At 38.0% G+C, this 26,169-nt stretch overlaps 1 long non-coding RNA gene across 1 annotated transcript in view; it reads right to left on the reverse strand.

Annotated features, from left to right (window-relative positions):
- LOC310912992 overlaps window positions 1-26,169 on the reverse strand; it is an 80,305-nt gene that overhangs the window by 49,429 nt on the left and 4,707 nt on the right. Inside the window, exon 2 of the long non-coding RNA XR_014590755.1 lies at window positions 14,926-15,080. This is a non-coding gene — a long non-coding RNA (uncharacterized lncRNA). The remainder of the gene's footprint in view (window positions 1-14,925; window positions 15,081-26,169) is intronic.

A 26,169-nucleotide genomic window follows, 5' to 3' on the forward strand; every position in this document is an offset into this window, starting at 1 on the left:
GTTTGTTTGTTTTCTGAAGTTATTCCTTCTCTGCCCTTTATATTCTTCTAGTTTGATCACTGATCTCAAGGCCTCAGCCCTTGTTTTGTTTAATATCCCCACAAGGATCTTAAATATCTGTTGCAAGGTAGATAATGCAGATATTAACATGGAGGCAGAAGTTTTCTCTCCTGGCTGATGGAATTCACACGATTGGAAAAGATGCAGTCCCTCGACCCTAGATCAAGAAGTAGAGGAAGCAATTTCCACACTATAATCCCCAAAAAACTTTTGCTGTTGCTAAGGAAGAGTTAGAAAAAACATTCTTCACTGAAAGAGTACTTGGGCAGTGGAATCATCTGCCCAGGCAGGGGGTAGAATCACTGTCCCTGGGTGTGTTTACAAAAAGACTGGACATGGCACTCAGTGGCATGGTTCAGTGGATGAGGAAGTGTTAAGTGATAGGTTGGACCAGATGATCTCAAAAGGTCTTTATCAACCTGCTCATTCTGTGATTCTGTGAAAGTACTGTGCTGGTGCTTGAGAAAATCCTCACAAGCAGATTTTTAATCCAAAAAAGATATTATTTTCCTCCTTTCCTTTCTGCAGTCCATCAGGGACTCTCCAAACCCTCATTTACATCAATCTCAAAACTTCATTGCACCTGTTCCATATCTTTCAAATATGCTTTACTATTTGAGTGTCTAGTATTCTAGAGAAGATTTGACTTTACCTCAGCTGAAAGAAGTTCAGCTGATACATCTGTGTTTTTCACAGTTGCAACTTACAGCTGGTCCCTAGCCAATATCCAATTAATTAATGCTCCAAGGGCCTTCTGGTGCTCTGGCCTTCTCAGCTGAAGAATTCCTGGCTTATTGCTGAAATTTTTGTTTTTACTTAAGTGCATAGGTTTGCACTTTGCGTATTATAGCTCATTTGTTGCTTTTCAAGCCTAACAAATCATGTTGTCAATAGATTTCATTTACACACAATTGTTTTTTCCAAAAGCTGTGGAAAAAAAAAAGCCCTTGAATGCTTATTTGGTTAGTGTGAGCTATAAGTAATTGCAACACCCAGACCAACTCTTGTCACCTCTGGAATGTTTAAATCACGCTCCCTAGGGAGAGGCTTTCACCCCTATTCAACTGCTGGAGGGAAAGTTATGTCCAGTTGTCTTTGCCAGACATCACACACCCCAACAGCCTTCAGGAGCACATGGGAGGGAGGAAATGAAGTATTGCTTAGAGTTTTCAGTGAATACTTCATCCAATAAGAAAATGAATTAATTTTTCACTACAGACCCAATCTAAACCATAAATAAAAAGGTTTGTGTGCATCCAAAGCACATCAGAACTTAAAAGCACCTATGAGAATAAAAGAAGTAGTTGTTTCCATGTAGGAATAGGCTTTCAGAGGTATTGGAAGCATTTTGTTTAGAGCTGGACTGAGACTGAACAGAAAGATACAGACATTCTGCAACACAGTGTAAGATCCTGTGCCAAGAATTGTTTGTTAGAACAATATTTGTGTGAAATCTGAAAAATTGCCCAAAGGTAGCAAAACTCAGCCCTGTACAAGACCAGTCTGGACCATGTGACCCAGTGTCTCATTTCTGTCTTCCTCAGTTCAGCAGGTCCGAGTGAAACCTCAGCAACTCTGTAAATCAAGTCTATGATTTATCTCCATTGTTTTATTTCATTACTCCAGTGCATCAAATATCAGTTTTAATGTTTAACTTGAAAGTGGAAAGAGAAAGCAAAAATAATTACTCGGAGAAAGACAAGCTCCACATCAGTGGCTTGGTGTTCAGGCAAAGTTTAAAAGCCCCTGAAAATATGAGTCCCCCAAGTGCCCTGTGCTGCTGTTTCATGCAGCACACAGCAGGAGTGTGGTTTGCCTGTTCATGACACAGCATGGAGGTCATGTCATCACCTAAGTGTGGCTTCAAAGAATGTCAGTGGGATGACTCAGCCTTCCAGGTTTTAATCCTTACATTCATCCCCTCTATGTACTACATTCTCCTGGAGTGCTTGTTAACAACACCTTGGGGAAATAGTTTTCCTTTTGGATAATTTGTTGTCTGAGGTTGAAGTAATTTACTGCTATGTTACAGTCACGATATAGTCAAAGCCTTGGACACCTGAAGGACATCACTAAGTGATATGTTGTCACAGAAAAAAAATCTCTTTTCCTGGTGACATCATGCTGATATGACATTTATGACTCTCTGCCTGCTCTTGTTTATTTTCTCTTATTTTCCAGAGACATCAACGATTTGCCTCTTGTCAAGCCTTTTTCCTCTGCAGGTGCTACTTTTGCCTTTCTGCTTTTCTGTTCCTGTTGCCCATATTGTTCTGTCCAACACTATGGTGGCTGGTGCTCAGTTTATTTTAAAATTCCTTCTAATACTTCTGTAACATTTTGTTCCTTAAAAAAACCAAACCAAGCTTGCAAATAAAAAACAAATCCCAACAAAAAACAAAACAAACAAACAAACTGGCAAAACCCCCCCCCAAAAAAACCAGAAAAAAACCCAAAGAAAGCAAGCTTATGACCCATGTTTAATCTCAATTAAGAATTTAATCAATATCTAGAAGGTTTCAATATACTAAACGAATTAAATAATAAGGGAAGGCTGAAAAGTGTGGCTGATCTGATGCCCCCTGAAGCCACAACAGGCACACTTGTTGTCCTCAGCAGACATCAGATCAAGTCTGACTTGAGTGTCCATGTTTCAGCACTTCTGCGGATTCAAATTTACTGCCTTTCAAGCAAAGTCACTGACTTCACTATCATTTGATGACATAAAACTTTGCTGGCATTTCAAGGCTGGTTGCAAAATCTTGAGGACTGAGAAACCAAAGATATTTTTTTATCAGAATATTTGCGTTCTGCAGCCAGCATGGAATGGTTTTTAGCACACTGAAGAACCTGGGAGTTACTCATTATTGAGTGCAACACTGAAGTCCTTCACTTCTCCTATACCATATCACAGATAAAGATATCAGTTTACAGTTTCTGTTCATTGTCAGAATTACAGCTTTAAATTAAACAAAATATAAAACATAGTTAGATTTCAAGTTCAGTAATTGTAGCATTTATTTGAAATTTGAAAGAAAACTGATAATTTATGTTTGCTAATCAAAATTCTTGCACGTACTTGTACATGTTTAGACATTCCATTCCTATTGTTGTTATCAGCTTTTTCGAAAATCCATTTTATGACAGATAAATCCAAATGAGAAAAACCTACATTTTTTTTCTGCTGCTTTTTTTGATCCAAACACCTTTTAACCCTGGTCTTCCAATCAGAGCTCAAAATCCACCATCAATTAATTATCTACTGAGATTTTTTTTCCTTGGTTGACAAGAAAACCATCACCATTCTGAAGATTAGATTGAGCCAGTTTCTTCAGTAATAAGTTATAACTTAATGCCATCTGAACTGCAAAAGATTAATTCTTAATCAAAGTTTTCACACTTTCATGGTGCAATTGGTTTTACTAAAATCTACTACAAATAGCATTCACAAAAAAATCCTAGTAATTTGTCCTTAATATAAGGTTATAACATACTCAGGTTTGCCTTATTTTCCTGCTAATCAGCCATTCAGAATTTATTCAGGAGAATATGCTATTCAGTAACATAAAGACAAAAGTCATCTGAGAAAAGTGAAGAAAAATCAGCCTCAATGTTTTCCCTGAATGGAATGAGCATTAAAGCCTAAAGAGTTATTATAATACAATAAAAAAATATCTTTTCTTTTACTTTAATCCCCTGCTATACAGCTCTAAAAAAAAGCTACTGAACCACAGATGCTTTAAGCAATGTGAATTTCAGTATGCTTATAATCATTTATCAAAGCAGAGCTTTACCCTCAGTATTTAACCAAAGATCCTCCCTTTTACCAAACCTGTAACTCTTTAGGCATTAAGCACAGCCACACCACCTGCTTTTCTTTTTATAATTAGTCTGTTCTTAATGGAAAACATTAATGACATTCATTTACATGTGTAAGATACTGTATTGTATTCATATGAAATCTAGCTATAGCTCAGGATCAGTACATTCACATTTTCATGACTTCCCTACATGAAGAATCACCTACACTGGCTGATACTTCTTTTTGGACAAAACATCAATGTGAAGATTTTTTTTTTTTTTTTGGACAATTTTAGAATGTTTCATTTTCCTGATCAAATTAATTTTGTTTTTATTTTACAAAACAGGTGTCAAATTTAATGTCAAATGTTCCTGCAAAGGTTAATTTACCACATCTAGTAAGGAAGAAAAAGTGATCATAAGATCATTATTTCAAAATTATCTGCTAGATAGCAATTTTTAAATAGCTATCTCGTGAATACTGCAGGAAATGAGGTTGCAAGAAATTGTTATATGCAAAGATATTGAAGTCTTTTCTGTGTTAGAGCTGTATTAGTCATTGGTTTGTGAGTGCAAAGTAATTAATCTAGAATATTCAATTTATAATTTATAATTTTATGATAAATAAGTATTCCTCTGTAAATTCCTCTGAGAATGGCCCCATCCAAAGCAGCAGAACAGCACAAAGTCCAGCACCAATTTTACCCATAGGCAGGCCACTTCCCTAGGAAAGGGTAAATTTGTCAGAAATCATTTCAGAGAGCCAGCTGGCCTGAACACAGCCCCTGAGAGATGGGCCTAGGGCCCAGAGGTGCCAGCTATAGGCTGAGATAATTATGGTAGGCTTAAGAAAAAGTCAAATGTTATGGTTTACCGTTGCTGAGTTATAACATAGGGTCAGATGTAGGAGGCACAAACCATTTTTGAAATTATGTGGTACATTAGAAAAGCTGACCAGTCAATATGTTAATCTTCACTAAATCAATTGATTTCAGAGACCAGGTTGATTGGTACTGGGAATTCTTAGCTATTAATCACTGCTAGCACAATAAGATGCTTGAAGTGTAATCTGAATATTTTAATTACATGGATGAGCTTGAGGATGTGCTCAGAAACACCTACAAGGAGCAGCACAGCACAAACCATGGATATCCAACAGCAAAGCACACTGTTATAGGCAGAGACCCACGGGGAAAGGAGCAGCCAGCACACTCATAAAGCCAGGGGTGGCACAGGGCAGAGTCCTGTAAAGTTTCCAGACCTCAGTGGTGCATGAACAGATGGACAACACTTTCCTCTCCCCACCATATGTGTTTTACCAAGAGGAACGGGGTTGGGAGCTCTTCCTGTGTGACCCTTGCCAGGAGGGGTGGGGACAGCTCCTTCTCTCCCACTCCATGTACTTTTGGACAGGCCACCAGAGTGTACAGCTTCCCACTTTTTTTCACTTTTGATATTAAAACTAAATATTCATTTTTTCCCCAAAAAAAATGTAATGAATAACATGCTGTTCTCCCCTAGTAAACTCCAGGCCCACACCTCCATCTCTCTCCCTTTCTGGCATCTTGGCTTTATTCTATTTCCTTCTAGTACTGCTTGCTTTGTATTAGTAGCTTATGACAATGGTGAAATAGACTAACACATTTGATTCTCATAATGTTCTAAAGAAAAAATATTCAAATCATCTAGAGGCTCGTGTGTTTTAAAAATAACTATTAATCAACTTAATCTCGGTAAGATCAGACTATGTAAGTCAGAAACCCTCCAAAACCAGCCCTTTTTTAGATAGTCTAGAGAACAAAATGAATTGCAGATAAGCTCTTTTGGGTTATGCTGGATAAAACTCACACAGTTTCATGCTTCTGTTTATCCTGTGAGTTACTCAATACCCCAGATCTTTCCGCCAAACATTGTACCTCCAAGGCTCCCCAAATTCACCCCAGGTATCTCTCAGTTGTCAAGGACACGTTTTTTGACTTGAAGTGCAAAAGCCTTTCTCAGAGCTTAGATTTTCCAGCAATCAACATAAGAGGCAGGCACATGTATATGACATTTTCAAAATGCATTCCCCTTGAGAACTTACTGTTCTTTCCCATTTTAATTTCATTTTCAATGATCTAATTGGTTTTGGTTCTTTTGTGTGCAGGCAGCTCTTTGAAATGCTTTTATGAATAACAACATATAATTTCTTCACCATTTCATGTTGTGGACTTTTTATTGGTAATAGATAATGGGATCTAATGAAACTTTCAAATTTCCATACCTCAAGATAAAAAAAGAAATTCTCACCTCTATCTCTAAAATTCCTTAATGATTTCACATGTTGCTACTTTATATTTGGTTACCTGTAAATTCTTGTTGGTTCTGTCAGTGAGGAGTGCCTGAGAAAATTGCCATCTGAAAGTAACTGATTTTCTTTATAATTCTGAAAAATCGTAAAATGAGTCAATAATGTGCAAGCAGTTTCTGTTCTCACATGTTAATGCTCAACTTTATGCCTCTTCATGAGAACATAAAACACACATTAAAGCAAGAAACAAAGTACCAGTGAATATAGTCAGGAATCTGTCAGCCATTCTGCAGTTTTCTATGAGCTGCTTCTTTCAGTTTGGGTCCTCTGAGCCCTTTTTTGTTTTCTCTAAAGGGTCTTTTTAATACATTATTTTTGCGAGTAGAATAAAAAAAGTCCTTATCTTCATAGCACACCTATTTTAATCTCTTTGATGCACAGTAATCCAATATGCATATAACCTGGGGCTGCTTTCAAAAAAGATCTGCAAATGATAAGAGCCATGTAATTCAGCATGACAGAATTTAAAAAAGGCATTTGCAAGGCTATTTACGAGAAGAGCAGAAACTAACCTTTCATCTTGGTCTTGTTAGTATGGATCAAGATGGTTAGATGTGGATTGAGTAATTCTATATTAGTCAATCAACAGCTTCACTGTAGCTGCTTTTAAATGTTCACAGTCTCGTTTGTGAGCACTTAAAAGGAAAGCTGTAATAGCTCATGCCATAAATTCAGTAACTATATTTCTATGCACAGGCATGTACATGTGTACATAATGTATAGCTACTAAAAGTTCCCTCAGAGCATGACACACATCAAGAAGTTTGTCAGTGAAAACAACAGTGTTGCTTTTATAGAAGAGAAACTATTTCAGAGTATCCAGGGAATTAGTGTCAACAAGAAATGCATCAAATCAGTATCACTCCCCACATTCCTTCCCTGGTTACAATGCAGGCTGCTTTACCACTGCATGAAGGAGAGCTTCAGTGTTACCTCAATGAAAGAGGCAAACACTTGCTGTTCAAGTACCTGGAGAGAAGTAGTTGTCTCACAAAATAAGTGAGTGAACAATTAAGCAAAATCTACAGACTGAAATCTGTACAGAGGCAAACTGATGGGAACTGCAGGACATGCCTAACCTGAGGAGAATCTTCAGGGGGTTTCAAAATCTGTAATTGATTTCTAAAAGATGGGTCATCCTGGTAACATTTGGGATGCGATACCACAGAATCTACAAGGTAGGAAAAGGCTTCTGAGATAATCAAGTACAAAGGTTGACCAGACACAACCATGTCGCCTAGATCATGGCACAAAGTGCCATGTCCAGTCTTAAATACCTCCAGGGACAGTGACTCCACCTTATTTCTTACAAGAAAAAGGATGAGATTTCAAAATAGGATTTCTGACAAAACAGGAAGCAATCTTTTCTTCCCTGCACTGGCAGCAGTGCAAAATCAGCTAGAGGGCTATTGGGTTGTTCACACCAAGCACAAAGCATCCCTCACAAATATGAGTCAAGGCATTTTAAGCAATAAACAGAGTGGGCTAAAAGGCAACTCTGAAATTTTGAAAAGAGGAAAATTCTGAAAGAGATCTCTTAAGGTTATCTTGATGTTTTCACTGCTCCTACAGGAACATGAGCTTGCACTGCTCACAGTAGCCATAATTGGGACATTGCCTGTTCATCGCCTACAGTTGACATGTTTCAGTAGCATATAACAAATAAGATCTGTTCTGCTGTTATAAAAACAATGAGTCTCAAGGCCATCTCCCACTGCAGACTTCCTCTTTAACATTTGTGTTTCTTCCCTTGGCTGAGGAGGAATAAGAAGAAATGCACCATAACATCTACTGTACAAGTGACAGGGTATCTGGAGAAACTGAAGCATCAAACCCAGTCAGGAGCAGGACACAAACTGGATTCAAAAGAAACTGTCAGGAACCTATGCCCAACACAGGAGACAGGGTACAACCAGGCAGGCTACAACTGCCGGAAGCTGCAAAACTGCATTTGTATCTGTTCATGCTTGCAAAGCATCCTGTGCAGGCAAGGCAGGCACCTTGGATACCCTGGCAGGGAGAATGACCAGCCTTGCACTTCCTACTTGTTTCTCACCAAGATGACTCGCTATTACACCCTTATATCTTGACACTCTTAATCCTCAACTGGCTGGCATTATTCAGGCAGGCTTAAACAGGAAAACTTATTTCTGGGCTGTAATTCTTATAACTGCCATATCTGGGGTAATGCAAGCTTTTCTTTCTTGCCAGTAAAATCACTATTTCACTTGGATCAGTGACTAAAAGATTAAGTCTAACATACCAACAGTGACTGCCACTCGGGCATGGTGTATTGTAGGGTACTAAAACATTGTTCAGCAAAGTCATATCCAGGCTTTCTGCCCTGTAGGTGTAAGCTTTGAATGGGAGATGAGACACAGGTCTGTGTTCAAATTGATTCTCAAGCAAAGAAATGAGTTAAAGGAATTTGTGGAAGGCAGTGTTGTTTCAAGAACTTGGGGTGGGACATAACTCAGAAGAGGTTTAGAGTACCTGCTGGCAGAGCTGTTTCTCTCTCCAGCTGGTTCTTCCTCCTCAGCACCCTTCTAATTTCCACAGCTTTTCTATCACGGACATCCTCCCTTAACTGTCCCCCATTCCTGGGCATTCCAATGACTTTTCTGCTGGTCTAAACCAATCTTTTTCTGCTCAAACATAATAATCTGATCTTCATGTGTAAGCTACACGTAACCCTTTCTCCTCCTTGCAAAGGAGCCTACACTCCCCCTTTGTGCCAGTGCATTGCTGGACAGAAGAGAGAAGGAAAGGACCAGGAGCAGCACTGACTGCTCTGGGTGGGAGCAGGAGATGGGCCAGGCTGCAGATCCAGCTGAGGGAACAGCAGTGGCAGAGAGATCATGGATTGCCTGGAGGCCTTGGGCAAGGCAGAGGTGCCCTGGGCAGAGCTCAGCCCTGACCCTGCCCTGCTCCAGCCCAGCAGCAGGAGCAGCCCAGGGATGCTGCAGGTATTCCTGGCTTTGGAGAAGGCAGGAACAGAGGATATACCCAGACAAGCTGGGCTTGGGTGAGCTTTTGGCAAAGCAACAGCTGCTAGAGAAAGAGCTTGATTATGTGGTGCTTCAGAAGCAAGGACAGGCAGCTCAGCCACCCCCTCAGCTCCTCCTGTGCTGAGATCATCCAGCCTTTAGCTGTTTTTCTTCTGTGGATTCTATGTTTTATGAGCAAAAATTTGAGTTTTAGATGGTTAGAAGACATGAGAAGTCTTGCCACAGATGCCAAGTCAGAAGGAAGCAGAGGGTAAAGGACACATCCCAGGATTGTTATTTTTCCTTTAGGAGCTAAGAAAATGAGAGAATAGCATCTCTGTCAGATACATGTATTTACAGTCATGAACAGAGAATTAAATGACAAACCATCAAAGTACAGAAGCATCAGCAAACCTACAGTTCCCTGGGCTCCAGAAAGCAGCTGGTTCAGACCTTCAACCACCACTTATCTTTTGTTTTCCCCAAAGACCCTGCATTTAAAACTGCTGTGTGTCTTCATGCTTTTACTTTCAAACTCTGGTTACAAAAAGTTCATTGTTTATTAAATATCCATCAGGAAGAACCCATCTTGAATTTCAGTTCAAGCTTGATATTGAGAGGCTTTTTAGGATGGAGGAAAAAGTTTAAAAAAACAGAAAAACCATGAACAAAACCCTTCTGAAAGTTTTTCCCTAATGAAGAACTTTGCTATTTCCGTCTAAACGACAGAAATGGTTTGTAGAACAAAATTACTTTCTGAAACTTAATAATGTAGCAACAATCCAAGTGCTTCCTGATATTGTCCTACAGTAGCAGCAATAGACAAGATTTTTTAATAGCTGTCAAATGTTTTGTTTTTTGTTTTTTGTTTTTTTTTTCTTCTATTAAGTGCATTTTCCCTACCAGAATGAAGAAAACACGCTCAACATCTTTCTCGTGCCAGCAGCAGCCCTGCTATTGAGAAGATGTGCCTATCTATTGGCTCATGTGAGAGAACATGTCTTTGTGTAGGGGAGAAAACACTTATCCTGATGATAGTTTATAGATACTTCAAATTAACTGAAGTTCATCTAGCAGAGTGCTGAAACCATCAGAAATAATTCTGTAAGTTTTATAATCAGAAACAAAACCAAGATTTTTTTTCTTATCCATTTAGACATGCAAAGCAAAGACCTGGCCATAGCTATACACTTAATTCAAGTATTTAAACACTTAAGGGCCTGGTTAGCTGCAACCTGAAAAAGTGGCTTTTATTGCACTGCATCCTCCTTGCTCTAAGGTTTTTCTGGGTGTTTGTACAAACTTTTGTAATAGAAAGTGCTGGCAGAGATTTAAAAAAAAAAAAGGCAAAAACCCCAACATCAACAACCAAAAAATCAAATCTCATACTAGCAGATGTACAGCATTTGATATTAACTGCAGTTTAGGGATTTACTTGGAGAGATAAAGATGTGGCCTGAGTGGTACTAGGCACACACTCTACCCTGTGCAATAAACAATAATGAGCCTTTCAGCTGTGCAGCCTCCATTTCATTATTTCACTATTTTAATAATCAGGGACATTTGTGGAGAAAGTTGTAATAAAAAACAGAGAACATTAAAATTTTGGGATACCTTTAGGTTATGCCTAAATACATACAGGGAGATATACTAAAACTTTAATTAAAATAGTATTAATTACTAAAGGAATAGCTGAATTACTGAGGGATAATGAACATGAAGTAACTGTTTTCAGATGGTCTAACTGGGGCAAATTACTCTCTAGAGTACAATATTGTAGTCACAAAATCAGAACATCGTGGATGTTAACATATGAAAAAGGACAAATGAAGGTCTAGTTAACATTGTAACAGCTCATTTTCAGAACAGCACAGAACAGACATTTAGGCAAACCTCATTGCTTAGTACCTTTATGAAGGTTAAGTAAAAGAGGAAGCCATTCAAACCCATCTTTTTTATGTAACTTTAAGTGAAAGGGTATTTTAAAAACGACCCAGTGAAGTCAGAGAGAATGAGCACCTGAGTGGCATCTCTGCTCCAGCCTATCTATCTGCTTGCCAGTGTATGCAGTTGTATCACTGCTGTTGATTAGAGGAAGAATCTGATCTTTTTCCCACTGTATTATGAAAATGCATACTTGACAGAAGGAAAAAATTCCCATGAGCAGAATGGATGTCTTAGGACTAGTGTTGCTCTGCCAATGAAGTGCTGCCATAATATAAATAATCTTTTTTGTCCTGACTGCTAGAGCAATGAAACTTACATGACTGCACTGCTTGTTTCACTGGTTTTTACCTTAATAAGCGAGAAATTCTGCTGTTTAATTTTATCCAATTGACACAGGGTAGGGGACAGAAAAAGTCTCAGAGATAATTAAGTTCCTGAAAGTTTCAGGAAAAAAATTGTGCCTGAAAGAGAAAGAAAACTCTAATTAGTGTTCCCACAGATGGGAAAGCAGGTAGGCTCATCTCTGGCTTGCAGCTAGTGACTGACTAATCTGCACTGTGGAAATGGCAAACCATCCAGCACACAGATAGCTCCAGACAAGCACTGGAGAAAACAACATTATTCACAGAAGTTGAAGGATAAAGGACAGACATGAGCAGGAAAATGGCTTAATTACTATGTATGAAAAACCTTGAGTTAAAGCCACACCCCTCATTAGTGACATTCTGTAGAATAAGTAATTAAGCATCCAGTTCCCATACGGTGAAACTCCCAAGGATATCTAGACTTTCATATAAAATGCATTATGGACATACAGCAGCTAAGCTTCCCTTTGCAGTCATAAATCCTCCATTTACACAGTTCTTCCAACTCCACATCTACAGCTCATACAAATTCTTCAGGCCAAAACAGCTTCTTCTACTGTTGCTATAACCTCTGTGCTAGTCCTCAATTAGCATTCTAAGAGCTAAATTGGACTTACTCCTCTCCACTTCCCCACCATGTGCATCTTTTTTTCCTTCCATCTTAGCAGGTTTCTAGCTTCTCCCTATCCCACAGTTTGATTTCTTTGATACATTTCCAAACACCACACATTTTAACTTAGCAAACACCATCAGCCCCTGTGCAATTTCTGTATTCTCTCTACATTAAAATCTGATGAGTACATCCTCCTTTTGACTTGCTATTTAGCCCTGACAACAGAACAGCAACAAAGCTTCCTGCCCTCGAATCAAGCCCAGCATGACTGAAAACATCTAAGCCTTGCCGTTATTCAGAAAGTCATATTCTGTCCTGAGCTGCTATGCTTTAGCTGTAAAGCCTGAGAAGAACTTGAATGGGCAGGGGTGAATTGCAAAGCTTCTCTCAGAAAAAGATAGACCTTTTCTGAATAGAAAAGTTTGCAGGTGCATCCCTGACAAAATTCATTCCCTGATAATCCAGTGTATTCCAAAAAACAAAATAAACAAAACCCCAACAACAACAACAACAAAAAAACACTCCCAAACAAAACAAAAGAAACAAACAAACAAACCCCAAAAAACCAGGAGAAAACAAAAAACCCTACAAATTTTCCTCATAAGAGAGATTCAGCTCAAATTATCCTGGACACACTTGCTGTGTATTGTTCTCTAAGAGTTAAAGTTTTCCAAAACAGGTACTCTCTGTACATGCTCAAGGATACCCATCTTTTCGATTGGATTTGCAAGTTTTTAGCCATCATCTATGCTTTTTTAAGAACAAAATATAGCAGTGGTTAAATGAAACGTTTGCAAACACTTACATGGTCACTTACATGGTTTCTTGTAACTTCATGTCTATTGTGAATTGAAATTTTATGCATAATGGGAAACATTTCAGAGAAGCCAAATATTTAGTCTCTATTTTTCAAAGAAATCCCAACAGCGACAAAAAGCCAAGAAAGAGGGATCATTCCTTTTTGTCCACAAAACTCTGCTGAACAGGTTTGAAGCTGAAAAAGATTCCTTGGCTGCTTTTTGTGGCTGTGCTGTTGGTAGAGACATGAAAAAGTCCAATTCAGTATCAGATAACTCCACTGGTATGGTAGCAAAGGAACAGCTTCCAAAATATTGCAGCTGTCAATGGCAGAGGTATCTCTGGTAACAAAACCCTCTGTGTTCTGCTCATCTCCTCCAAGTACAATGGGAAAAAAAAGGAGGTGTGTGTATTCATGAGGATACGTGACTCTATACTCAAACTTCACTGTATTTTCTGTAGAAAAGTTTTGTAGGGAGGTCTAATTTTGGTTCTTGTCTGGTTTACAATTTGAATACATTTCTCTTGGAAGGATACTTATTCCTTTGCTTTTCTCAGTCAGAGCATTCACAGCAGAAACGGAGAGCACATTGCAGCCATTCATGTTTGTACAATTACTTCTACACTGGCAAAACAGAGGCAGCTAAAATTGGGAATTTCAAGGCATCATGGTCTCATGATGCTTTCACAGTCACTTTTCCTATATCCCTGCCTGCCCTACATAGAGCAATAAGACCAGTAGCATTCTCACTGGGAAGTGTAGAGCTCATTTCTCCAGTGCATCAGAAAAGAAATAAACCTTGTTGGTACCTAAATACCTACTTTTTTGGCAATATTAACATCAAGTTTTGGAGCTGTATTTAGTTATCATGGCCTGGGTGGGATATACTGTTGATGAGGTATGTATGAACTGAAGTTCATAAAATACAAGGCAGACTATGTTACTTTGAAGAATATGCAATTTATAAGCTGCATTCTCTGATAACAAGTAGCTGTCAGAGGCACTAAATGCTATAATGTGTAGGAGCAGGCTATTTGCAGAATGACACAGTTTAACCCAGAGAGAATAAACACAATTTATAGCCTAATATTTTACAGGCAAACTAGGGCTGCTCAGTGGGACGCTATTTCCTAAAAAATAAGATGTTCATCCGAGGTTATGTATGTGCAGTTATAAGTGTGCGGATATATCCACAACATGAGCATGACTATGGAGTGCATGTGCACAGAGTCATGAAGATAACTATGCTTTGAAGTTGTGTTTCTTTTAATATAAGATTGCAAAAATAGAAGTGAGGCCTAAATAGGCTGGTGCCAAGAGCTGCTCAGATGATAGTCACAATATTTCTTATTCTCTCCACAAACAAAGCCATGGAGCATATTAGCTGTTCTGAAGGAAACTATTCACTTCAGGATACAGTGGGAATTTGGGAACAGTCTTTAACAAGCACTGTCTTGTCCTGTCATTTATGTATTTCCTCTGCTCCAAGTATAGGGCCATTTGGCACTGGAAATATATTAGCACATAACCAAGGTAAACTTGTAAAAGTAATAGTCTAACACTTCCTATTACAGAACTGCCAGAGACAAGTGGCAAAGTTTTAATTCAATACAAAGAGTAAATATTAAAGAGACAGAGAAAACAGCTTGAGGAATAGATTGGAGGGTACTCTGTAAAATGTGCTGTCAGAAGAGGTTGCAGACACTTTCTTTGAAGCTAATGCACTCAAGTTTCCTGAGGCTGGTGCAGCCTAAGGCTGGAGCATCATGTGAACAAGACACATTTCTGTCTAATCCTGCTGAAGACAGATAAGTCTGGCAATTGAGACTGTGCGGGTCTGACAGCCAAAGGCACCAGCTTTGTGATAGCTCGAGATTGATGCTGAAATACCAGCAATGCAACATTCTTAACAGCAAGAAACCAACACACGTTAGACAAGAAATTGGAAACAGGATATTTTCCAGTCAAACAAGGTGTCTCTTCATGGAAAACATCAAATTTACCTTGCTAGCAAAGTTCAATATTCATTTGGTTGGTGATGTTTTACACTTGCTCCTTTCAGAGGTGCAGTAAATTTAGAGGAACAAGAATGAGATTTCACTTCCTCATGCTTCTCAACAAGACAGCATCCTCTGTCATTTTCCCCTCAACTGGGAGCCTGAAATACAAATTTGAATAAAGTTTGTCAAAATTTTCTAGTATTCCTGATGTTTAGTGTTCTCAGAGTTATCCTTCAGACTTGCTTTATTCATTGAAGCTTAGAATAGGTTTAGACAGCTTTGTACAATCTCATCATAATCCCCTCTTTTATCCTAATTTCCTGCACAGCTCTGTATCAATGACTACGTTTGCCATTGGAGACTAGCTCAGAAAAAACAAACCCCCCATCCACTCAGGATGATAATTCACCACGAACAAAAGACCATTTTTTTCTTCTTCTGGAATCAGAGGAGAGGAAAAATGGAAGGGAGTGAGGCCACTTAACAGGAGGAATGATTAGTAATTGAAGTTAACCACGGCTTGGTTCCAAAATAAAAGATGTCTACATAATCATTGGTTTACAAAATGGATAATAGAGCACAGTTTACTTACAACAGCAAAATTCAATCAAATAACCAGAAGATCCTTCCACTGTTATACCAGGATTCTCAAAAATATCAAACTCACCCAGAAATCTAACAATTTTCAGAAATTTCCAATGCTTCTGAAGAATAGCACAAATCATAAATTTGAAGAAAAACAATCCCAAACACCAAATCAATATGAATTTAAAAATTAGCACTTGTGCACTCTGCTGCTTCCAATTTTCAGAACTTGAAACTGACTTCTTTTTGAGGATCATTTCACTTGAATCAGAAATTACTTTGTGCTGGACCTATTAAACAACTTTGCTTTTATTTAATATGAGAATTTCACATGGATTAGCCTCCAAATCTGAATAAACAGCATCTCCTCATGATTGAGAAGTAGGAGTCTTGTTCTGTGACAAAAAAATTCCAAAAAAGCAGCAAGCCTTTCATTTTAATCTCTCTCAGGTACACTACACTGTTCACTTAAAAAAAACAAAAAAACAAAAAAACAAAAAAACAAAAAAACAAAAAAAAAAAAAAACAACAAAAAACAACAAAAAAACACAAAACCAAACCCAGCATGCAAAACAGGACTACACTTGAAATCATCATTATATTCCAGGGCTGTCTGACAGAAACAAATACGATTTTGAGCTAATATATTAAAAATGGGATGAGGGAAAGTCAGAAAATGGAATTGTGTTAATAAAAACAACTGCATCAAAATAATTTTATATTATCTTTTTATATTATCTTATAACTTCATATTTTAAGTCTCTCTTACAGAATACCTTGATAAAAAAGCACTGGAAATTCAATTCTAAGCCAAATTGAACCGCTTGCCGTTAGGACACTTTTGCTGGCAGGAAAACCCAATAGAGTGGGATTTCCAGAAAACATAAATTGTTTATCTTTTTAAGGAACCAGGAAAAAAAAAATGGAAATATGAAAACACATTTTTTGACCAGCTGTTACAAAGAAATGGAACATTAATTTGCTCCCAAAGCAAGCAAAGTGATGCACCATTGACATTGCAGAGTTCACAGTGCTTGGAACCAAACCATGTCACTGCAGTGGGTTTATTTATCTCCAGGTACAATTGTAAGCAGACACTGCATGCATCTGGAAGTGTGGAGCTAGATATCAAAGTCTCTTCCCTAGGGTTTTCGGGTGGGAACAACCACGTAAACTAACATTACCTGTTCCAGTGAGTTCCTGGTTTTGCTGAAATGTCAAGAACTTGCAAAAAACCTGCCTTTAATCATGCTTAGAAATGAACCTGGGCTTAAACATCTCATTTTTGGGAAGAAATATTGACTTATTTAAGTTACTGTCATAGCACATACATGCTATACACTTAAAGGAAGAAAGCCTCATTTCCAGCATCCTCAAGAATTGAGAATTCAAAAAGGAACTGCAAGTATCCAGGAAAGTTTGCCTCTGGTGGTGGCTGTGGGAGAAGTATATAAAGGGAAGGTTAAAGGAAAGTACTGTGCATATACCAAATTTAAAAAAATTAAATATGGCCATAATTTGTTAGCAACTTCTAGAATTTACTTTAATGGAGCAAATACTAACAGTTGATTATCACATTCACAATGTCTTTGGCTTCATAAAATCAAAATGAACAACAGATATCAGAGACTTCTTTTCAAGGAATGTGCTTCTCCTTTCTCTAACAAAATCCCCAAATATGCCATTTTATCCTTAAGCCTTGCACATTCATTTGCAATCTGCATTCACTGGCCATGCACACAACACCATATATAGTATTTTTCATTTTATTGTTAAGGCTTTCCATCAAGCATTTACATATTATCATGTCCATTGTTAAAGGTTTACCACACATTAACATATCAATGTTTCTGAAAACGCACCATTACTGAAATAATCTATAATTTCTGCACTGAAATCTTGATGATAAAATGTCTTCTTTTATCCAGGTCTTAAACTCCAAAACAAACACACGATGAACAAGATTAGCTGCTATTACTTCATTGACAAGAGCATATGACCTCGAATGATTTATGATAAGCCAAAAAATATTTCATTAGTATATCCACATTACAAAAAAAACCCCAAAAACCCCACAAACCAAACTGAGGCACAAACAAAACCCCAAAACAAAATCAAACAAATAAGAAAACAAAAAAATCCCCCCAGAAAACCCGGAAGAAACAAAATTTATTTGATGAGAAAATTCTGAGAAGACCACAGCTAAAGTATGCAGCAGGTAAGAGAGAGGTAAAGTAATTTTGAAGCAAACACACTTTTTGATTATAACTTAGACAAGACATGAGGATGAAACAGGCATTAGGTACCACAAATTTATGGCAATGAGGTCCCCAATATTAAAATATGTTCTCTTTGTATCACTCTAATTAATTTTGAGAGCAAAGAGCTTGCAATGGATGCAATAAATTGCAGTGTACAGACACTGGATTTTAATTAGAATTACCTTTTATAGGTCACAACTCTTTATTTAATGATTAAGTGGTTCGATTTGATATCATTGTGCTGTTTACCAACTCAAAACCACTGAAGTGTGTTCATGCAAAGCTGTTTGCAATGTTATTTACGAGCATTTTTTATTTCCTGCTTCTCCGTGTAACAAATTCTTAGCTTTTAACTGGCTGGGGAGTATGAGTAGTTATTTGAACTTGAGCCAGGGGGATTCAGGTCTCCATAGTCACTAAAGTGATCTTTACTGATCAACATTTTATATTTTGCTAAATAATATTCCAGAAAAAAACCTTACCTAAATGACTGAACTGATCTGGTTTCCTACATTTTTAAAAGTCTTTTTATAGTCAATGGTGATTTTAGATATAGACTCTCTAATATCTTCTTACTGATCTCAAACAGTTAGGAGAAGTTTGCATGGATTCTTATGAAAAATTCCTAGACGCAAATATCAGTGTCTCATAGTAAGCTACAAAACAAACAAAAACACATATTTAAAATTGAGTATATAAGGTCAAGCTCATTCACATCTGCATTTGAAAAAGGAATTGGGATGCATTCTATTTTTACACATATCCACATTTTTCTATTTTAAGTAGATTCTTGCTACAGCAGACAGTTTTGCCTTATTATCTATAATTTATTAACTTCTAAACCTTTTTTTGGAAGAGAAGAATGGAATAATTGAATACGGCAGGTCGTGAGTAGAACAGTACCAGACTAGCAATTGAACATGTGGCAGGAATTTGCTGTACCCCAGGTTTGAGGTAATTCCCAGAGCTGTAGATAATAGCCTACATTAGGTCTGTGTGGAGTGTAGATATACGAAGCCAACTTTCCAAAGAGCTTTCATCCACTGAATGTAGCAGGTGATTTCACAGTGTTTGTTCAAAACATGCACCCTTATTGAGGGCACAATATGAACCAAGATGTGACCTCGTAAGGACAGAGTATCTCATAATTTTAGTGACTCAAATCCCATAAAATATATTTACAATACTAATGGCCAGTCCTCAACTATTGGCTATTTTCCTTAACAAAAGGTGTGGGGGTGCTGAAATGTTATCATAAGTTTCTTAGTTGTAGGTTTGATGTGATTTGGACTTTAACCCTAGCCTGGTAAAGTTCCTGTCTTGGATTGTGCTTATCAGAGGTTGATAAGAGTTGCCAAGACAACTCTAATCCTCTGCCCTGGGTTTCGATCATCCTATTGTATTTTCCCCCATCCCATTGTATTTCTCCCCCACATGTCCACCATCCCCCAGGCCCCAGAACCTTCAGGAGAGGTGTCTGACAGGGATTGGTGGGTCTCACAGGACCACATCCCAAATTCACCTGATTTGTTAATGTTGTGTATTGCATTTTGACCTTACCCACCTGGCCTTGTTTCATTGGTCTTGTAACTTGTATCCACCCCTGAGATTCTGGGGGAACAAAAACCCCCTGTAACCAAGGCCAGGGGTCACTCCCCAGAGGCACAGGCCTGGAACCAGGGGCTGCCCCCTGAGTTACCCGAATAAAACCTTTTCTCCCTGAGCCTGGAGTGTCCCCTCTTTCAAACCACGGCCGAGACAGCTAAGGCAAAGGTGCTGCGGAGCCAAGACCCACGCAAAGGTACTGTTGGGCGTATCACAGCTAGCAGGGTGGCCCAGCTGACACTGAGCTGACCTGAGAGACAGATACGCGAAGCAACAAAAAGGAAATCAGTTTGTAGCTATCGCAAATATTAAACACAAAGACAGGCCTAGAGTTGGATAATCAGGTGCATTTTAATATTTTCTGAAATAAAATAGTTGTCCAAAACTATAGGCATAAAATAGTTCTTAAAAACTGAAGGCAGAGTATATAAGTTGGAATAGTAGTCAAAAAATGAAATAAAATCCATAAAGAGAAATGGACAGAATACCAAGAACTTTCTTTATTGGCTTTTGCACACCATGTGAAATTGTAACCCTTGAACATCCTTTTTAAATAGGAAATATTTCCTATGGTCACCTGGTTTCACACTTAGTACATTATTATTTTATTATGCATTTACTCTAAGATGCCTTTCCTCCTTTTGTTTCTTCTTGTCTGTCTCCTACACTTTCTTTTGTTTAAATCTCTTTTTTTAAAGGAAAAGTACAAGAATAAAAGGAATCTAATGCTGGTTTTCCATAAGCTTATAGTCCCTCTCTATTTTCACTGTTTCTTTCATTACAATTTATTCCTAATTCTTCTCCAGTCTCTCATCTGTTTTGAAAGTGTATCCTTCTACACCTTTTTTTCCCTCCCTTCCACCACTCATCAGTTCCTTGAGTTGTCTTCCCCCCATGGTTGCCTTAGATATGTAAACTTTCAGGTTTCTTCTGGCCCTGTGGCCTCAGGATGCAAACCAGAGGGTTCCCTTGCTCAGTGCTAGGGCTTTCCTCTCACTTCTAGAGCCACCAAAGCAGAGGGTGACAGCTGCTGGGTCTAAAACCACTCTGCAAACCCTTCTTGCACTCCTGCACTGGAAAGCAACAGCAGCTGCTGCTTTTTTTTTTTTTTTTTTCCAGAGGTTGAAGTAACAGAAAATAAAGAGCTATTCACCCATAATAAGAAAACCACCTTATTATTTTCCTTAGCTGAGAACAAAGTCCTCCTCATTCTGAGCAGAACTCTTTATCAAAGACAAGTCACATAAGAAAAGCAAAGTTGATGTTCCCTCCCTCCCAATCAGAAAACAAAGCATCCATTAAGAGAAGCCCTGTAAGGTGTCAGCTTTTCACAGAACATTTGTGCTTGTGCCAGCTGGCTGGAGGAGGAGGTTGGTATCTCTGAAAATGAGATTGCTATTATGACAGGGAAGGAAACAAGATTAAAATACACAATATTCCAAACATCCTTCTTTCAAAAAGGCGTGATTTCCCAAGCTTAAAATAAATTAAGAATAAAATAAAGAAAAAAAGATACTTTCTCTAAAAGCTACTTGCACATCAACACTCTTTACAAGAAAATTACTGCAATTTCAAAAATATCTCTCTAAACCAGTTATCTTTAGCTTTGTTTGGAAAAAAAAAAAGTTCTAGAGAGGTGAAAGCAAAGTTGGCCTTAAGTGATTTTAAAACCCTAAATACCACATTATTTCATTCATTATTGACTTTTAGGATCAACCCCTATTTGCCATGTACTTCAATGAACAGAGCTTGCTAAGTAACTTTAAAAGGAATCTGGAAATCAGCCTCACAAAAACATAGTTGCTTTAATTCCATGTCTATAGAACTGTAAGACTATTTAAGACAGGAAGAGCTTGATCCAGCATTTCTTTTTAATCAGTCTGATAGGAGCTGTACAACCTGTCCAGAAGGTTAACTACCTGAAGCTGTGAAATACAATATTCAAAATATCTCTCTAAAAATATTCAGCAGGCCTTTGACAAAATTCTTTTAAGCTTGTCAAGAGCATTTTTGGTAAGTACAATAATAACATGGAGAAAAAATATAGACTTTATATCAAAATCATATGGAATGAACAAATGGTTCAAAACTATTGACCCCATCCCTTTTTTCTAAGGTGTGATTTATTCCTCTAGATTACAGTCAATGTTAGATCAATGCAGTTTTATTCCCTTGCTTACATCACCATTATAACTAAGCTTTGTTTCAGTTTACATAAATGTCCTCCAAAGATCGGGGGGAAGAAGTCCCTGTAATAAAAAGGAAACTGATACACTGCATCAGCAGCAAAACCAGAGAATACTGGGACAATCAATATGTTTATAGACAGATGGCAGAAAGGAAGGAAGGGAATAAAAATAACATGCCATGCAATCCAGAAAAGATATAATGATTTGTTTTGAAAAAGCTAAGCCATTTATACTCCACTAGAAAAAAGAACTTCTGTAGTATCATTTCTGATATCAGTGCTGGAGTTTCCATGGTTGAGCTACATCCTTACAAAGATATATACATACTGCACATCTACGTAGAATAAAATGTGCTGGCGAATAAACTTTGTATAGGCAAAATTTAGACTGACTCCCTCCACATTTCCAAAAAGTACATGCTACTGATTAGTCTGTGGGTTTCTATCAGGAGCATAAAAAACACCTTTCCATGACAGGAAGAAGTCAGTTTCTCATGATCCCCTTTTTCCTTTATTTTCCTTATTTTGTTTATTTTGGCAGAGCTCTCCTATTTGTTTCAGCTCTAAAAAAATTGTTTTAGCCCAGAAGATCTTGACTAGAAAGATGATATGTTTTTTTCTTTTCTAGCAGGACATGCCTCTGCTGTTTTTTGTCCAAATTAAAAGTTACCTAGATCCATGTTCCTACAGCTAAAGTATTATGGAAGGGATCATAGAAATCACATGCATTAAAAATACCTTATGGAAAATACTCCTCAGAAAAAGCAATATAATTTATCTGTAATGCAGTTTATTTCCAGTTGTAACAAGTGCAGAAAGTTGTTTCTATTGTGATCTTGACAGGTTATATGATGGGATGCAGCAGTCATCCCTGTTTATCTGTAGGGGCAGCACAAAATACAAGCACCCAAAGGCAGGGATTGTGTTGGGCTTTGCACCCATTGGATCCAGGCTGGTTGGTGCAGTGGAATCCCTCCTAAACACAGGGATTTGGGGGGCACAGGGGAACTGCCGAACCCCTCATCGTGCTGGTGTGCTCCACATCTCCCTGCTCAGCAGCATCAGTGTGCAGCCAACTAAACAACTCCTCTGAAAAGCCTTGGTGGCATCCTGAGTGTCTTTGATCTATGGGCAATCTCAGGCCTTGAGGCTGCAGGGTACTTAGCATGCTCATCACCCAGGCTAAATAAAGAGCCTGAAACAAAACAATTAAGCTTCTTTATGGAGCGAGATAAAGAAAATAATAGATGCTACCATTAAAGATAGAGCTACGTGGCAATACCAGAGCAAGAGCTAACTGGGAGAGAGAAGAGCACAGCTTCCTAAGCAACTAACTCCACACACAGGACTGGGCACGTTGGTGTGGTTAAACTGAAAACATCAGGAGAAAAGCAGGAATTCAAGGAGAAAGCTCCAACACAACACAAGACAGTAAAAAGCACGAACCATGGAAAAAATCTGGTAGTGCCAGTTGCTTTTTTTGGTGTTTTTTTTTTTTTGTTTTTTTTTTTTTTTTTTTTTTTTTTTTGTTTTTTTTTTTTTTTTTTTTTTTTTTTTTCAAACAGAGAACACACAGAGCCATGGTTAAATATTGATCATTTCAGGGATTCCCAAACCTGCATTTCCCAAGTACTGACAACAACCAGCCATGACCAGGGAAGGGGAAGGTGTTACTCTGAATTTATTATATGTTATTTATGGCTGGGAGCAGCTGCAGATCCCAGCCCTGCACCCCATGACATATGCAGAATTCAGGTGTTCTTATCCACCCTTTCCAACGGCACTCATCAAGCAACTTCCTCCCCGCTAGTGCAGCCTTACTCAGCAATGCCTCTCTCAAGAATCACACATTCAAACACTTTTTTGCTCCCATTTCCTTAGATTATAATGTATTTCCAGCTCTACAATCACTTCTAATCCAGATGTGCAGTGTCTTGGCTATAAAGTGCTGACCTTTCATCTGTGCACAAGTGCTTACAGAAACAAGAAGCCAGCTGTTGACTGCCTGCAGAAGCCATGCCATCAGAAACTGAAAATACATTCCAACTGTTCCCTATCTGCTGTCTAAAAAGGTATCATATGTTAGCAGCATGAAAATTTCATCAAGTCTATTTCAAATTCCTTATATTTTTCAGCCAGCTGTGAATAACAAAGCATGCATAGTTGCACATGAATCAGTGTGAGGTTCTTTTCCTCCTCTCATTTGGGCACAGCAGCACTTTCAACACCTCCTTCGCTTGTTTATTCTGCATTAGCCACATTCAGATAAACTGCTTGGGCTCCCCTTTAATAGGCTTCTCATACAAAACACTGAAAAATCTTTTTCAGCCGTGGGCTGCTCAGATGCAATTACAGCTTAGCTCCTAAATTTACTTCTGTGAATTTAGTAAGGTCCCAGTTTTGAAAGGAATGTTATTTAGGGGTTCGAAAGCTTGATGAATTTGATATTTAAAGCCAAATTACATACTGGTCAGAGATGCCACTACTGAAGTTTTCTGGCAGCATTCTCTAATTCAGTACTTAAGCTGAACCAAAGCACCTCCAGCAGGTCTTCCACTCTGGAATTTTTTGCTCCCCACCTGAAATGCCAAGTGCCTTTAAGAACATGGTACTTTAGTGAGTCCAGCTCAAATGAAACCAGTCAGGTCATTCTACTTCTTCAGCAGGGAAATGTATTGTGAAGCAGCAAGGCCACAGCTCAGGAGACCGTATCACAGAATTGCAAGCAGACCTATTAATAGGAGCAATGTAAGTTCACTGTAATTTACTCCTAGACAAAACTGGTAACCTTTTAGTGACAGAACCAGGAAATCCTCCATTACTGCTATTGTAATATTTACAAAGAATGTGCATGTATGTATATGTGTATATATATCTATATAGAGAGAGGTAGTGAGTCAATCTTATTTCTCTATAGTAAAGTACTACTTGAGAATAAAATATCACAGTCTAAGCTGAAAGGAAAAGGAGATGTTTAATTGCTTCCTCCTTTAACTTATCAAAACTCTCACTGAAAATTATTTGGATATGTATAAAAAAATTAAGGAAGGATTACAGTAGGATTCTATCTGCCACAAGAGCTCTACTCCCACTGGTAATAACGTAATTATTATGTCTCTTGTAATATTCTCTGTGAATGTGACTGTGTGTCAGTGGGTCAAATAGGTTTCTGCCTGCCTTAATTTTGCTCTTCTCTGTGACACTGCCATTCTAAGATAGCACTTTGATACAAGAGCTATGGATCCTTGTCTGAGGGCAGCAGTGGAATCTCAATGAACCCCACCATGCTTGTGTAAGTAATCACAACTAAATTAGGAATGAATTTGCACATCTGAGGGTTAGTGGAGAAATATTTAAGAACACACACCTCAAACATTAAATTGTGTAGGAAACCATTTCTTAGTGTTCCCAGAATTCAGTCAAGCTACTGACAATCTGCCCTGCTAGAATTATTGCTTTTCTATAACATACACTATTTCACCCTCTGGCTTTTGACAATACATTAAAGGGAAAGAGCACCTGCTTTTTGTGTATACATTATGACTGCAGCTCAGCAGGTTCAAAGAGCTTAATATATTGAAAATTTGTCATTTTCCAGATTTAAGAATTTGTATATACTGGTGGCAAGGTAAGAAACAGACCCTGTGGGCAACTGAAAGATTTCACAAGGCACATTATGACCCAACTTGAAGATATCAACCCATAAATCTGTGGAAAAAGATCCTAAACCTTGTGCCATCATCTACTGTGCTGGATTTACTAGAGCAAAATTGAGTATTAGAATTTTAATTTTGTAGAAAGAAATTAAATACAATATTTAGAGATATGAAAAACCCAAGGTATCATCTGTTCATAGATATATATCCAACTGTTGACTAAATATTAAAAGTAACTCATATGGGAACTGCATAATTGATTTCTCTTTTTCCTATGGGACAAAGCAGAGTTATAAAAATAATTGCTTTCAAATGGTTTGCTGAAATTATTCGTGTTATAGTTACATTATGTCTAGTACAGAAAAAGCCTCTTGGGTTTAATCTAAGCCCCATTGAATGTTATTAAATCATATCTATACAATTAATGCTTTTTTCTGTACATGCTGTGTAGCCTGAATTCTGTCAACAGCCAAAGTCATTCAGGTTCCATGTGCAGCACTATTTGCGACACTCCATGGAATAGAAGGCAGAAAGAATTACACTTAAACTACAAGAACAAGGGCCCTGAGTTAATGATCTAAGGTAACCAACCATGTCACACTTCCAGAATTTTTGGTGTAGGCCACATTATTCCATGGTTTCAACAAGTGTTTAAGCATCACTTGGCAAAACCTGTATCTGAGCACTGTTTTGGCACAGCACCAGCTCAATGGATCTCAGCACTGAGAGCAAGCTGGTAGTTAAAACCCTCAGTTATGAGGCTGAATTCATTCTGAAGCTTGCAAATATTTGCTCTCAGCTACAGTGAGTGACGTTAAAATGTCCAATATACAAAGACTAAAGGAATATATGACTGAAGGGAATCTGTGAAAAGAAGTCACCACAAAAGATATTATTTTATACTGCTGGGGACAGACAAACATGCTGGTGCATGGGTTTAAGTTTTTTTTTT

Source organism: Zosterops lateralis (assembly GCF_965231275.1).
Source record: "Zosterops lateralis genome assembly, chromosome: 9".
Classification (NCBI taxonomy): domain Eukaryota; kingdom Metazoa; phylum Chordata; class Aves; order Passeriformes; family Zosteropidae; genus Zosterops; species Zosterops lateralis.